The sequence below is a fragment of the Aegilops tauschii genome, chromosome 2 (genome assembly GCF_002575655.3).
Source record: "Aegilops tauschii subsp. strangulata cultivar AL8/78 chromosome 2, Aet v6.0, whole genome shotgun sequence".
NCBI classification, from domain to species: Eukaryota; Viridiplantae; Streptophyta; class Magnoliopsida; order Poales; family Poaceae; genus Aegilops; species Aegilops tauschii.
In genome coordinates, this window is record NC_053036.3 from 68,741,556 (window position 1) to 68,756,078 (window position 14,523).

The following is a 14,523-nucleotide window of genomic DNA, read 5'->3' on the forward strand; positions in this document are numbered from 1 at the left end:
GTAAATTACTTTACTTTATTGCTAAACGCGTTAGCCATAGAAGTAGAAGTAATCATTGGCGTGACAACTTCATGAAGACACAATGATGGAGATCATGATGATGGAGATCATGGTGTCATGCCGGTGACGAAGATGATCATGGTGCCCCGAAGATGGAGATCAAAGGAGCAAAATGATATTGGCCATATCATGTCACTATTTGATTGCATGTGATGTTTATCATGTTTTGCATCTTATTTGCTTAGAACGACGGTAGTAAGTAAGATGATCCCTTATAATAATTTCAAGAAAGTGTTCCCCCTAACTATGCACCGTTGCGAAGGTTCGTTGTTTTGAAGCACCACGTGATGATCGGGTGTGATAGATTCTAACGTTCACATACAACGGGTGTTGACGAGCCTAGCATGTACAGACATGGCCTCGGAACACATGCAATACACTTAGGTTGACTCGACGAGCCTAGCATGTACAGACATGGCCTCGGAACACGGAGGACCAAAAGGTCGAGCATGAGTCGTATAGAAGATACGATCAACATGGAGATGTTCACCGATCTTGACTAGTCCGTCTCACGTGATGATCGGACACGGCCTAGTTAACTCGGATCATGTTTCACTTAGATGACGAGAGGGATGTCTATCTGAGTGGGAGTTCATTGAATAATTTGATTATATGAACTTAATTATCATGAACTTAGTCTAAAATCTTTACAATATGTCTTGTAGATCAAATGGCCCACGTTGTCCTCAACTTCAACGCGTTCCTAGAGAAAACCAAGCTGAAAGATGATGGCAGCAACTATACGGACTGGGTCCGGAACCTGAGGATCATCCTCATAGCTGCCAAGAAAGATTATGTCCTAGAAGCACCGCTAGATGAAGCACCCATCCCAGAGAACCAAGACGTTATGAACGCTTGGCAATCACGTGCTGATGATTACTCCCTCGTTCAGTGCGGCATGCTTTACAGCTTAGAACCGGGTCTCCAAAAGCGTTTGAGAAACATGGAGCATATGAGATGTTCGAAGAGCTAAAAATGGTTTTCCAAGCTCATGCCCGGGTCGAGAGATATGAATTCTCCGACAAGTTCTTCAGCTGTAAAATGGAGGAAAATAGTTCTGTTAGTGAGCACATACTCAGAATGTCTGGGTTACACAACCGCTTGTCTCAGCTGGGAGTTAATCTCTCGGATGACGCGGTCATTGACAGAATCCTTCAGTCGCTTCCACCGAGCTACAAGAGCTTTGTGATGAACTTCTATATGCAGGGGATGGAAAAGACCATTCCTGAGGTATATTCAATGCTGAAATCAGCGGAGGTGGAGATCAAAAAGGAACATCAAGTGTTGATGGTGAATAAAACCAATAAGTTCAAGAAAGGCAAGGGTAAGAAGAACTTCAAGAAGGACGGTAAGGGAGTTGCCACGACCGGTAAGCCAGTTGCCGGGACGAAGTCAAAGAATGGACCCAAGCCTGAGACTGAGTGCTTTTATTGCAAGGGAAGTGGTCACTGGAAGCGGAACTGCCCCAAATACTTAGCGGACAAGAAGGCCGGCAACACCAAAGGTATATGTGATATACATGTAATTGATGTGTACCTTACCAGTACTCGTAGTAGCTCCTGGGTATTTGATACCGGTGCGGTTGCTCATATTTGTAACTCAAAACAGGAACTGCGGAATAAGCGGAGACTGGCAAAGGATGAGGTGACGATGCGCGTCGGGAATGGTTCCAAGGTCGATGTGATCGCCGTCGGCACGCTGCCTCTACATTTACCTACGAGATTAGTTTTAAACCTCAATAATTGTTATTTAGTGCCAGCTTTGAGCATGAACATTGTATCTGGATCTCGTTTAATTCGAGATGGCTACTCATTTAAATCCGAGAATAATGGTTGTTCTATTTATATGAGAGATATGTTTTATGGTCATGCCCCGCTGGTCAATGGTTTATTCTTGATGAATCTCGAACGTGATGTTACACATATTCATAGTGTGAATACCAAAAGATGTAAAGTTGATAACGATAGTCCCACATACTTGTGGCACTGCCGCCTTGGTCACATTGGTGTCAAGCGCATGAAGAAGCTCCATGCAGATGGACTTTTGGAGTCTCTTGATTACGAATCATTTGACACGTGCGAACCATGCCTCATGGGTAAGATGACCAAGACTCCGTTCTCCGGAACAATGGAGCGAGCAACCAACTTATTGGAAATCATACATACCGATGTGTGCGGTCCAATGAGTGTTGAGGCTCGCGGAGGATATCGTTATGTTCTCACTCTCACTGATGACTTAAGGAGATATGGGTATGTCTACCTAATGAAACACAAGTCTGAAACCTTTGAAAAGTTCAAGGAATTTCAGAGTGAGGTTGAGAATCAACGTGACAGGAAAATAAAGTTCTTACGATCAGATCGTGGTGGAGAATATTTAAGTCATGAATTTGGTACGCACTTAAGGAAATGTGGAATCGTTTCACAACTCACGCCGCCTGGAACACCTCAGCGAAATGGTGTGTCCGAACGTCGTAATCGCACTCTATTGGATATGGTGCGATCTATGATGTCTCTTACCGATCTACCGCTCTCATTTTGGGGCTATGCTTTAGAGACTGCCGCATTCACTTTAAATAGGGCTCCGTCGAAATCCGTTGAGACGACACCGTATGAATTATGGTTTGGGAAGAAACCTAAGTTGTCGTTTCTAAAAGTTTGGGGTTGCGATGCTTATGTCAAGAAACTTCAACCTGAAAAGCTCGAACCCAAGTCGGAAAAATGCGTCTTCATAGGATACCCTAAGGAAACTATTGGGTATACCTTCTACCTCAGATCCGAAGGCAAGATCTTTGTTGCCAAGAATGGGTCCTTTCTGGAGAAAGAGTTTCTCTCGAAAGAATTAAGTGGGAGGAAAGTGGAACTTCATGAGGTGATAGTCACCCCTTCCGAACTGGAGAGTAGCGCAGCGCGGGAAGATGTTCCTGTGGTGCCTACACCGACTGGGGAGGAAGTTAATGATGATGATCATGAAGCTTCAGATCAAGTTACTGCTGAACTTCCTAGGTCCACAAGGACACGTTCCGCACCAGAGTGGTACGGCAACCCTGTCCTGGAAATCATGTTGTTAGACAACGGTAAACCTTCGAACTATGAAGAAGCGATGGCGGGCCCGGATTCCGACAAATGGCTAGAAGCCATGAAATCCGAGATAGGATCCATGTATGAAAACAAAGTATGGACTTTGACTGACTTGCCCGATGATCGGCGAGCCATAGAAAATAAATGGATCTTTAAGAAGAAGACAGACGCGGATGGTAACGTGACCATCTATAAGGCTCGACTTGTCGCTAAGGGTTATCGACAAGTTCAAGGGGTTGACTACGATGAGACATTCTCACCCGTAGCGAAGCTGAAGTCCGTCCGAATCATGTTAGCAATTGCCGCATTCTATGATTATGAGATATGGCAAATGGACGTCAAAACGGCATTCCTTAACGGTTTTCTTAAGGAAGAATTGTATATGATGCAGCCGGAAGGTTTTGTCGATCCTAAGAATGCTAACAAGGTATGCAAGCTCCAGCGCTCCATCTATGGACTGGTGCAAGCATCTCGGAGTTGGAACATTCGTTTTGATGAGATGATCAAAGCGTTTGGGTTTACACAGACTTATGGAGAAGCCTGTGTTTACAAGAAAGTGAGTGGGAGCTCTGTAGCATTTCTCTTATTATATGTGGATGACATACTATTGATGGGAAATGATATAGAATTCTTGGAAAGTATAAAGGCCTATTTGAATAAGTGTTTTTCAATGAAGGACCTTGGAGAAACTGCTTATATATTAGGCATCAAGATCTATAGAGATAGAACAAGACGCCTCATTGGTCTTTCACAGAGTACGTACCTTGACAACATATTGAAGAAGTTCAATATGGATCAGTCCAAGAAGGGGTTCTTGCCTGTATTGCAAGGTGTGCAATTGAGCACGGCTCAATGCCCGACCACGGCAGAAGATAGAGAAAAGATGAGTGTCATCCCCTATGCCTCGGTCATAGGGTCTATTATGTATGCCATGCTGTGTACCAGACCTGATGTAAACCTTGCCATAAGTTTGGTAGGAAGGTACCAAAGTAATCCCGGCATGGAACACTGGACAGCGGTCAAGAATATCCTGAAGTACCTGAAGAGGACTAAGGATATGTTTCTCGTTTATGGAGGTGACGAAGAGCTCATCGTAAAGGGTTACGTCGATGCTAGCTTCGACACAGATCTGGATGACTCGAAGTCACAAACCGGATACGTGTATATTTTGAATGGAGGAGCAGTAAGCTGGTGCAGTTGCAAGCAAAGCGTCGTGGCGGGATCTACATGTGAAGCGGAGTACATGGCAGCCTCAGAGGCAGCGCAAGAAGCAATCTGGATGAAGGAGTTCATTACCGACCTAGGGGTGATTCCCAATGCGTCGGGCCCGATGACTCTCTTCTGTGACAACACTGGAGCTATTGCCCTTGCCAAGGAGCCCAGGTTTCACAGGAAGACCAGGCATATCAAGCGTCGCTTCAACTCCATTTGTGAAAGTGTTCAAAATGGAGACATAGATATTTGTAAAGTACATACGGACCTGAATGTAGCAGATCCGTTGACTAAACCTCTCCCTAGAGCAAAACATGATCAACACCAGAACGCTATGGGTGTTTGATTCATCACAATGTAACTAGATTATTGACTCTAGTGCAAGTGGGAGACTGTTGGAAATATGCCCTAGAGGCAATAATAAATGGTTATTATTATATTTCTTTGTTCATGATAATTGTCTATTGTTCATGCTATAATTGTGTTATCCGGAAATCGTATTACATGTGTGAATACATAGACCACAACGTGTCCCTAGTAAGCCTCTAGTTGACTAGCTCGTTGATCAACAGATAGTCATGGTTTCCTGACTATGGACATTGGATGTCATTGATAACGGGATCACATCATTAGGAGAATGATGTGATGGACAAGACTCAATCCTAAGCATAGCATAAAAGATCGTGTAGTTCGTTTGCTAGAGATTTTCCAATGTCAAGTATCATTTCCTTAGACCATGAGATCGTGCAACTCCCGGATACCGTAGGAGTGCTTTGGGTGTGCCAAATGTCACAACATAACTGGGTGACTATAAAGGTGCACTACGGGTATCTCCGAAAGTGTCTGTTGGGTTGGCACGGATCGAGACTGGGATTTGTCACTCCGTATGACGGAGAGGTATCTCTGGGCCCACTCGGTAATGCATCATAATGAGCTCAATGTGACTAAGGAGTTAGCCACGGGATCATGCATTACGGTACGAGTAAAGTGACTTGCCGGTAACGAGATTGAACAAGGTATTGGGATACCGACAATCGAATCTCGGGCAAGTAACGTACCGATTGACAAAGGGAATTGTATACGGGATTGATTGAATCCTCGACATCGTGGTTCGTCCGATGAGATCATCGTGGAACATGTGAGAGCCAACATGGGTATCCAGATCCCGCTGTTGGTTATTGACCGGAGAGGCGTCTCGGTCATGTCTGCATGTCTCCCGAACCCGTAGGGTCTACACACTTAAGGTTCGGTGACGCTAGGGTTGTAGAGATATTAGTATGCGGAAACCCGAAAGTTGTTCGGAGTCCTGGATGAGATCCCGGACGTCACGAGGAGTTCCGGAATGGTCCGGAGGTGAAGAATTATATATAGGAAGTCCAGTTTTGGCCACCGGGAAAGTTTCGGGGGTTATCGGTATTGTACCGGGACCACCGGAAGGGTCCCGGGGGTCCACCGGGTGGGGCCACCTATCCCGGAGGGCCCCATGGGCTGAAGTGGGAAGGGAACCAGCCCTTAGTGGGCTGGGGCGCCCCCCATGGGCCTCCCCATGCGCCTAGGGTTGGAAACCCTGGGGGTGGGGGGCGCCCCACTTGACTTGGGGGGAAGTTCCCCCCCTGGCCTCCCCCCCCCTTGTAGATGGGTTCCAGGGCCGGCGCCCCCCCTCCAGGGGGCCTATATATAGTGGGGGAGGGAGGGCAGTAGCACCACAGCCCCTGGCGCCTCCCTCTCCCCCTACAACAACTCTCCCTCCCGCTTGCGCTTGGCGAAGCCCTGCCGGGATCCCGCTACTTCCACCACCACGCCGTCGTGCTGCTGGATGTCCATCAACCTCTCCTTCCCCCTTGCTGGATCAAGAAAGAGGAGACGTCGCTGCTCCGTATGTGTGTTGAACGCTGAGGTGCCGTCCGTTCGGCACTCGATCATCGGTGATTTGGATCACGGCGAGTACGACTCCATCAACCCCGTTCATTGGAACGCTTCCGCTCGCGATCTACAAGGGTATGTAGATGCACTCTTTTCCCCTCGTTGCTAGTATACTCCATAGATGGATCTTGGTGATGCGTAGGAAATTTTAAAATTCTGCTATGATCCCCAACACCATCACCAATTTCATGATGCTCACCGCCGTGCGTGAGTAATTCCATAAGGCTTGCTGGACGGTGATGGGTTGGATGAGATTTATCATGTAATCGAGTTACTTTTGTTAGGGTTTGATCCCTAGTATCCACTATGTTCTGAGATTGATGTTGCTATGACTTTGCTATGCTTAATGCTTGTCACTAGGGCCCGAGTGCCATGATTTCAGATCTGAACCTATTATGTTTTCATGAATATATGTGTGTTCTTGATCCTATCTTGCAAGTCTATAGTCACCTACTATGTGTTATGATCCGGCAACCCCGAAGTGACAATAATCGGGACCACTCCCGGTGATGACCATAGTTTGAGGAGTTCATGTATTCACTATGAGTTAATGCTTTGGTCCGGTACTCTATTAAAAGGAGGCCTTAATATCCCTTAGTCTCCATTAGGACCCCGCTGCCACGGGAGGGTAGGACAAAAGATGTCATGCAAGTTCTTTTCCATAAGTATGACTATATTCGGAATACATGCCTACATTACATTGATGAATTGGAGCTAGTTCTGTGTCACCCATGTTATGACTGTTACATGATGAACAACATCCGGCATAATTCTCCATCACCGATCCAATGCCTATGAGCTTTTCACATATTGTTCTTCGCTTATTTACTTTTCCGTTGCTACTGTTACAATCACTGCAAAACCCAAAAATATTACTTTTGCTATCGTTACCGTTACTTCCATATTACTTTGCTACTAAATACTTTGCTGCAGATACTAAGTTATCCAGGTGTGGTTGAATTGACAACTCAACTGCTAATACTTGAGAATATTCTTTGGCTCCCCTTGTGTCGAATCAATAAATTTGGGTTGAATACTCTACCCTCGAAAACTGTTGCGATCCCCTATACTTGTGGGTTATCACTACTAGATTGATCTTTCTTGCAATGGGAGAAGTGCTTAGCTTTGGGTTCAATCTTGCGGTGCTCGATCCCAGTGACAGTAGGGGAAACGACACATATTGTATTGTTGCCATCGAGGATAAAAAGATGGGGTTTATATCATATTGCATGAGTTTATCCCTCTACATCATGTCATCTTGCTTAAAGCGTTACTCCGTTCTTATGAACTTAATACTCTAGATGCATGCTGGATAGCGGTCGATGTGTGGAGTAATAGTAGTAGATGTAGGTAGGAGTCGGTCTACTTGTCACGGACGTGATGCCTATATACATGATTATACCTAGATATTCTCATAACTATGATCAATTCTATCAATTGCTCAACAGTAATTTGTTCACCCACCGTAATACTTATGCTATCTTGAGAGAAGCCACTAGTGAAACCTAAGGCCCCCGGGTCTATTTTCCATCATATTAATCTCTCGTCAACAAACTATTTCTATTACCGTTTATTTTGCTTTCTTTACTTTTAGTCTTTATCATAAAAATACCAAAAATATTATCTTATCATCTCTATCAGATCTCACTCTCGTAAGTGGTCGTGAAGGGATTGACAACCCCTTTATCGCATTGGTTGCGAGGTTCTTATTTGTTTGTGTAGGTGCGAGGGACTTGAGCGTGGTCTCCTACTGGATTGATACCTTGGTTCTCAAAACTGAGGGAAATACTTACGCTACTTTACTGCATCACCCTTTCCTCTTCAAGGGAAAAACCAACACAGTGCTCAAGAGGTAGCAGTGTCTTCTTGAGAGAGGAATGGTAAGAGGTATTGTACCAGTACTCGGCCATTGATAAGTGCTTCGCCCACTGTTTAGGTTTGGAGGAAGTTAAGCAGCATAAATAGTTCTCGATGCACTGATTAACACGCTCCGTTTGGCCGTCAGACTCTGGGTGATAAGCAGAACTGTAGCGCAATTCTGTTCCCATGCCCTTGAATATGTCCTGCCACAGTTGACTAGTGAAAATATGGTCTCGATCAGAGACTATTGCCAGGGGTGGCCCGTGCAGTTTCAGCACATTGACGATAAATGCTTGAGCTACTGTTTGGACTGTGAAGGGATGTGAGAGGGGAATGAAATGTGCAAACTTAGACAATCTGTCCACCACAACCATGATCACATATTTTCCATTGGATATTGGTAATCCCTCTATGAAGTCCATACTCAGGTGTGTCCAAACCATGTCAGGGAGCTGGAGTGGATCCAGATAGCCTGGGTAGGGGCAGTTCTCTCCTTTGTTTTTTTGGCACACAGGGCATACAGCCACAAATTGGTCAACATCTTGTTTGAGGCCTGGCCAGTAGAAGATTTGTTTGATGCGGTGGTATGTAGCTTTCATGCCTGAATGGCCACCAAGGGCAAAAGCATGCAGTGCAGTGAGTAATCTATGCCTGAGTTCAAGATCCTTACCCACATAGATTTTTCCTTTATGCCTTATTATGCCTGAGTGCATAGTGTTCCGGTTAATGGAGTGATGAGGGGCCAGGAGTAATTTTTCCAAGAGTGACTGACAGGTACTGTCCTTAGTGTAGGATTCTTCTACAACAGAGATCCATTGAGGTGTCACTAGGGACATGGCCATGAGAGGTGTTTTTCTGGAAAGAGCGTCAGCCACAATATTTTCTTTGCTCTTCTTATATTGCAGTGTGAAGTTGAACTCCAACAGTGTGAGCATCAATTTGTGCTGGATTCCAGTGGTGATTTTCTGATCAGTCATATACTGCAAACTTTGGTGGTCAGTTTTGATGATGAGATCATTACCCAGGAAGTAGTGTCTCCACCTCTTTAATGCAGCAATGATTGCCAGAGCTTCTTTTTCATATGTGGACAGAGCAGCGTTTTTGGGACAGAGAGTGGAGCTGTAGTAAGCTAGAGGTCTGCCTTGTTGCATCATTACTGCTCCTAAACCTGTTTCAGAAGCATCTGTTTCCAAGGTAAAAGGTTCAGAAAAATTTGGAAGGGCCAGTACTGGAGCACTGATCATGGCCTGTTTCAAGTTTTGGAAAGCTGTGGTTTGTGTTTGTGTCCACTTGAAACTGTCCTTTTTAGTACATCATGTAGTGGCCTTGCAATTGTGCCAAAATCTTTAACAAATCTTCTGTAATAACCACATAGGCCTAGAAATCCCCTGAGCTGTGTTGGTGTAGTGGGCAGTGGCCAATCAACAACTGCTGCAACCTTGGAGGGGTCAGTAGAAACTCCTTCACCGGTGATAATATGGCCTAAGTACTCCACCTTCTGAACTGCAAACTGATACGTCTCCATCGTATCTACTTTTCCAAACACTTTTGCCCTTGTTTTGGACTCTAACTTGCATGATTTGAATGGAACTAACCCAGACTGACGTTGTTTTCAGCAGACTTTCCATGGTGTTATTTATGTGCAGAAAAAAAAGTTCTCGGAATGACCTGAAACTTCACGGAACGTCTATTTGGAAATAATAAAAAATCCTTGCAAAAGATGAAGACCAGGGGGCCCACACCCTAGCCACGAGGGTGGGGGGCGCGCCCCCTACCTCGTGGCCCCCCTGGAGCTCCTCCGACCTCAACTCCAACTCTATATATTTGCTTTCGGGGAGAAAAAATCAGAGAGAAGGATTCATCGCGTTTTACGATACGGAGCCGCCGCCAAGCCCTAAAACCTCTCGGGAGGGCTGATCTGGAGTCCGTTCGGGGCTCCGGAGAGGGGAATCCGTCGCCATCGTCGTCATCAACCATCCTCCATCACCAATTTCATGATGCTCACCGCCGTGCGTGAGTAATTCCATCATAGGCTTGCTAGACGGTGATGGGTTGGATGAGATCTATCATGTAATCGAGTTAGTTTTGTTAGGGTTTGATCCCTAGTATCCACTATGTTCTGAGATTGATGTTGTTATGAATTTGCTATGCTTAATGCTTGTCACTAGGGCCCGAGTGCCATGATTTCAGATCTGAACCTATTATGTTTTCATGAATATATGTGTGTTCTTGATCCTATCTTGCAAGTCTATAGTCACCTACTATGTGTTATGATCCGGCAACCCCGAAGTGACAATAATCGGGACCACTCCCGGTGATGACCTTAGTTTGAGGAGTTCATGTATTCACTATGTGCTAATGCTTTGTTCTGGTACTCTATTAAAAGGAGGCCTTAATATCCCTTAGTTTCCATTAGGACCCCGCTGCCACGGGAGGGTAGGACAAAAGATGTCATGCAAGTTCTTTTCCATAAGCATGTATGACTATATTCGGAATACACTACATTACATTGATGAATTGGAGCTAGTTCTGTGTCACCCTATGTTATGACTGTTACATGATGAACCGCATCCGGCATAATTCTCCATCATCGATCCAATGCCTACGAGCTTTTCACATATTGTTCTTCGCTTATTTACTTTTTCGTTGCTACTGTTACAATCACTACAAAACACCAAAAATATTACTTTTGCTACCCTTACTTTTGTTACCGTTACCACTACTATCATACTACTTTGCTACTAAATACTTTGCTGCAGATATTAAGTTATCCAGGTGTGGTTGAATTGACAACTCAACTGCTAATACTTGAGAATATTCTTTGGCTCCCCTTGTGTCGAATCAATAAATTTGGGTTGAATACTCTACCCTCGAAAACTGTTGCGATCCCCTATACTTGTGGGTTATCAAGACTACTTTCTAGTGCCGTTGCCGGGGAGCATAGCTCTATTCTTTGAGTCACTTGGGATTTATATCTGCTGGTCATTATGAAGAACTTGAAAGACGCTAAGACAACAATTTATCCCTCAACTATGAGGGGAGGTAAGGAACTGCCATCTAGCTCTGCACTTGATTCACCTTCTGTTTTGAGTAAGCTTGCGACACCTAAACATGCTTCTGCTATTCGTTCTGATATGTCGCATGTTATTGATGATGCCACTTCTGCTATGCATGATACTTATGATGAAACTACTGTGCCACTTGGTGAATTTCTTGATGAACAAATTGCTAGGGCTAGAGAGAAAGAAATTATTGAAACTGAGTATATTGATGAAAGTGATGATGAAGACTTGCCTGTTATTCCTGAGGGTTATGTTTTTGAAAAAAGAAGCTATTTTAGCTTGCAAAGATAGATATGAGCTCAAGAGGTTATTAGCTAAATGGAATCAGCAATCTCTTAATGCTAGAATGAAACCTGACCCTGCTTTTGCTACTTCACCTATCTGTGTTATCGATAAGGATTATGAATTCTCTGTTGATCCTGATGTAATTACTTTGGTTGAATCTGATCCTTTTCATGGCTATGAATCTGAAACTGTTGTGGCACATCTTACTAAACTAAATGATGAGAGATCTCGCTATCTTTATATCCTTAAAATATTTCCGTTCTCATTAAAGGGTGATGCTAAGATATGGTTTAATTCTCTTGATCCTGGTTGTGTGCGTAGTCCCTAGGATATGATTTATTACTTCTCTGCTAAATATTTCCCTGCTCATAAGAAACAAGCTGCTTTAAGGGATATATATAATTTTGTGCAAATTGAAAAGGAGAGTCTCCCACAAGCGTGGGGGAGGCTTCTCCAATTACTTAATGCTTTGCCTGATCATCCTCTTAAGAAAAATGAAATACTTGATATCTTTTATAATGGACTAACCGATGCTTCCAGAGATTACCTGGATAGTTGTGCTGGTTCTGTTTTCAGGGAAAGAACACTGGATGAAGCTGAAATTCTATTGAATAATATGTTGACAAATGAAAATAATTGGACACTTCCTGAGCCAGCTCCTGAGCCTATTCCTAAACCAACTCCGAAGAAAAGAGGTGTTCTATTTCTCAGTCCTGAAGATATGCAAGAGGCAAAGAAATCTATGAAAGGAAAAGGTATAAAAGCTGAAGATATTAAGAATTTACCTCCTATTGAAGAAATACATGGTCTTAATCTACCGCCTGTTGAAGAAACATATGATCTTAATCCATTACCTATTGAAGAAACTCATGGTCTTGATAACCCGATACAGGTAGTAAAGGTAAATTCTCTCTATAGATATGATAAAGCTGAAATCCCTCCTACTAAAATTGCTAGCCAACGCTTGGATGAGTTTGATAACTTTATGGTTAAGCAAGAATATTTCAATGCTTATTTTGGTAGACAATTAAAACAAAATGCTTATATGATTGAACACTTGGGTGATTATATGGCTAATGTTAAAGGTGAACTTAAACTCATTAGTAAACATGCTTCTATGGTTACCACTCAAGTAGAACAAGTACTTAAGGCTCAAAATGATTTGCTCAATGAAATGAATAGTAGGAAAAATGATTATGTTGTTAGAGTTGCTACTAGTACTGGTAGAATGACTCAGGAACCTTTGTATCCTGAAGGCCACCCTAAGAGGATTGAGCAAGATTCTCAAAGAAATAATATTGATGCACCTAGTCCTTCTAAAAAGAAGAAAAAGAAAAATGATAGGACGTTGCATGCTTCTAGTGAACCTATTGCTGAACCACCTGATAATCCAAATAATATTTCTATTTCTGATGCTGAAACACAATCTGGCAATGAACATGAGCCTAATGAAAATGTTAATGATGATGTTCATGATGATGCTCAACCTAGTAAATATAATGATGTAGAAATTGAACCTGCTGTTGATCTTGATAACCCGCAATCAAAGAATCAACGTTATGATAAGAGAGACTTTGTTGCTAGGAAACATGGTAAAGAAAGGGAGCCATGGGTTCAGAAACCCATGCCTTTTCCTCCCAAACCATCCAATAAAAAGGATGATGAGGATTTTGAGCGCTTTGCTGAAAGGATTAGACCTATCTTTTTGCGTATGCGATTAACTGATATGCTCAAAATGAAACCTTATGCTAAGTATATGAAGGATATTGTTACAAATAAAAGAAAGATACAGGAAGCTGAAATTTCCACCATGCTTGCTAATTATGCTTTTAAGGGTGGAATACCAAAGAAACTTGGAGATCCAGGAGTACCTACTATACCATGCTCCATTAAAAGAAATTATGTTAAAATTGCTTTATGTGATCTTGGAGCCGGTGTTAGTGTTATGCCTCTCTCTTTATATCGTAGACTTGATTTAAATAAGTTGACACCTATTGAAATATCTTTGCAAATGGCTGATAAATCAACTGCTATACCTGTCGGTATTTGTGAGGATGTGCCTGTTGTGGTTGCAAACGTTACTATTTTAACGGACTTTGTTATTCTTGATATTCCCGAGGACGATAGTATGTCTATTATTCTTGGAAGACCTTTTTTGAATACTGCAGGGGCTGTTATTGATTGCAACAAAGGCAATGCCACTTTTCATGTTAATGGTAATGAGCATACGGTACACTTTCCGAGGAAACAACCTCAAGTTCACAGTATCAATTCTATTGGAAAATTCCATCGATTATTTTTGGAGGTTTTGAATTTCCTCTTCCTACTGTCAAGAAGAAATATGATATTCTTATTGTTGGGGATGTGCATATCCCCGTTGAGGTAACATAGTGTTATTCGAAATTTCTCCGGTTCCATTTTATTCGGAATGAGTTTGTTAACAAGACTTGATCAACCTTGTTAGTGGATTCCTTTTGATGAGCATGAGATGGATGAAACTAGAAGGCACAACCTTCTGTACCCTCTATCTATTTTCTGTTATTTAGTTGAAATAAAGTAAAAATAGTATTTTTCTGTCTGTTTTCTGATTTATTCGTGCAATGTAAAAATACCCTGAAAATAAAAGTTCTCCAAATGCCCTGAAAATGGAATATGATTTTTTCTGGAATATTTGAGAATATCTGGCACTGAGAACACAGCAGGAGGGGCAAGCACCTGGCCACGACGGTGGAGGGCGCGCCCCCTGCCTCGTGGGCCCACGGTGGCCCTCCTCCACTTATTCCTGCACCCACACACTTCTTCTTCCTCCCACAAACACCAATATCCAGCTCAAGCACGAGTTCTAGCTCATTTTGCTGCGATTTTCGATCTCCTTGCTCAAAGCACCTCTCACAAAACTGCTTGGGGAGATTGTTCCTTGGTATGTGACTCCTCGATTGGTCCAATTAGTTTTTGTTCTAGTGTTTTATTCATTGCAAATTTGTGCTGCCTAGGTGACCATGTTCTTGAGCTTGCATGTCAAATTTATATGGTTCCAAGTAGTT